The sequence below is a fragment of the Tursiops truncatus genome, chromosome 4 (genome assembly GCF_011762595.2).
Source record: "Tursiops truncatus isolate mTurTru1 chromosome 4, mTurTru1.mat.Y, whole genome shotgun sequence".
NCBI classification, from domain to species: domain Eukaryota; kingdom Metazoa; phylum Chordata; class Mammalia; order Artiodactyla; family Delphinidae; genus Tursiops; species Tursiops truncatus.
Window position 1 is genome coordinate 8,944,738 of NC_047037.1, and position 2,729 is coordinate 8,947,466.

Consider the following 2,729-nt stretch of genomic DNA (forward strand, 5'->3'; position numbering starts at 1 on the left):
CCAGTAGGCAAAAGTGGTCAGACACAAAGTCCAGTTTTGTGTTATGAAATAATGTAAACAAAGCAGTTTTTTTTATTAGATTTGTGTCAATGGGGATGTTTGCCTCCTATGTAACTTTGCTTTCAGCAACCACTGAGACCAATATTTAAACATGTTAGCACTGATGAGCAATGCCAGAAAAAATATAATCAAAGTGACTAAATTAATAATTTATACACTAACAACTATGTGAAAATATAAGGCATGAGGAATTAAATTAGAAAAAAAGTGTAATCCAAATTAGAGTGCATCTCAATTAAATTAGATTCCCCAACAGTGCTGTAAGTTTAGTTAAAGCCCATAGCACTACAATGACCTTAACATCACTAATGGTAACTAGGCTTGGAGCATATGTGGTATATTTGAAGCACTTTATAAATACTTATGTGGATGCTTCACTTAAGCTTAAATGGTCATAAGATTCTTCCCAGACCTCTCTTTACAGGGCAATAATAATAGCTATTTATTAAACACTGGTTGGCTTCAGAGACATTCTCTTTAAATACACCCCAACAACCCTGTAAGATAAGTATTATATTCTCCCATTGTAAAGATGAGAAAACTGAGGTTCAGAGAAGGTAAATACCTTATGAAAGGTACACAACTGTTAAGAGAAGAGAGCACTTTGAAACCCTTATCTCTGATACCAAAGCATGTCGTTATAGCCAATGTGCTCTACTGTATTCTGCCTGAACCATTGGCTCAAAGTGGAGCTTTGACCCAGAGGCTAGAGACAGCCTGGCTGGAGTTGCTTTTTCAGCTTTGACTGAGATGGAGATACACTAGTTCTTGACCCTCACTCAGTAGTAAAATCCCTAGCAAGGTGCTACCACCCAGGACAGCCCAATCTCTGTAACTGCCTGTCTTTTTTTAACTTTTTATTTTGTAATAACTTTAAATTAATAGAAAAGTTACAAAACTAGTACAGAGAAGTTCTCATATACCCTTAATCCATTTGCCCCTAATGTTAACCATCTTACATAACCACAGTACCATTAATGAACTCAGGATATTAACATTGTTACAATACCATTAAGCTACAGACCTTGTTCGAATTTTGTCAGCTTACCCATTAATGCCATGTTTCTCATTGCATTTTGTTTTTCTCCCTCCTCTGTCTCCTCCAATCTGTGACAGTTCCTCAGTCTTCGTCTTTCATAACCTTGACACTTTGAAGAGCGCAGGTCAGTTGTATTGTAATATAATACAATATAATCTAATAATGTATTATAATATAATACAATCAGAATGTCCCTCAATTTGGATTTGCTGGATGTTTTGTCATGCTTACCTTACGGTTATGGATTTGGGGGCAGAACATCACAGAGATGATGTGCCTTCCTAGGGTACTGTCTCAAGCGATGCACATTGTCACTGTCTTATTATTAAGACTATGTATGTCACTATTATTATTAACCTTGATTAAGGGGTTGTCTACCAGATTTCTCCAACTGGAAAGTTACTATATTTTCACTTTGTATTTATTTGGAGACAATATATTTTGAGATCCTCCTGCCAGCCTTTTTAATTTTGACATATCAGCTTGCTAATTTTAGCACAGTTTTTTCCAGTGGAAATGTATTTTAACAGGTGATTACCATGGTTTAAGATATTTACTATAGATATTTTTTGCATTGAATCTGATCAATCCTGACCATCTATCTATGTTTTAAAGACTATATGTATACATGTGTGTGTATCTTTATCTGCACACATACATATTCAGATCTGTTTTGTGAGCAAGTTGTTTTATAGTTGAAGTATAGTTGACTTATATTAGTTTCAGGTGTACAACATAGTGATTCGATATTTTTAAAGATTATACTCCATATAAAGTTATTATGAAGTATTGGCTATATTCCTTGTGCTGTACATTACATCCTTGTAGCTTATTTATTTTATACCTAGTAGTCTGTAACTCTCAATCCCCTACCTCTATCTTACCCGTCCCCATTGGTAACCGCTAGTTTGTTCTCTGTATCTGTGAGTCTGTTTCTGTTTTGCTATATTCATTCGCTTGTTTTATTTTTCAGATTCCACATATAAATGAAAACATATAGTGTCTTTCTCCATCTGACTAATTTCACTAAGCATAATACCCTCCAGGTCCATCCCTGTTGTTGCAAATGGCAATACTTCATTTTTTTTTTATGACACTGACTGTTCAGAAGAGGATGGTTGGAGTGGACAAGCAGAGAACAAACCTACTCATCACTGAGAAGGAAGAACAGCCTCTAGGGGACTGGATGAGGAACAGAAAGACAAAGTGAGGATAGTCAACAGAGAAGAAGTAGAGCCCCAGAGAACTCTGGAAAAAGGCTATGAATTGTCCCTGGCCCCATTGTTCAATATTCCCTTGATAATTTAACCCCCACTCACTCATCCTCAAGTTTTAGCAAGACACATTACCTTCCATGTTGAAACTACATTTCCCAGCTAGATGTGGCCCCATAACTAAGTTCCCAACAATGGCATGTGAGCAGCGAGTGCTGGGTGCACTTCATCAGAAGGGCTTTTTCCCTTTACTCTCTTTCCATCTTCAACCATGATCCTAGAACAGAACTTCTTGTCCATTTTGTATCATGGACTGATTTGGCATGCTGGTGAACCCCCTGAGACCTTAACAGAATGACGCTTTAAATACATAAAGATACAAAGGATTACAGGGCTTCCCTGGTGGCACAGTGGTT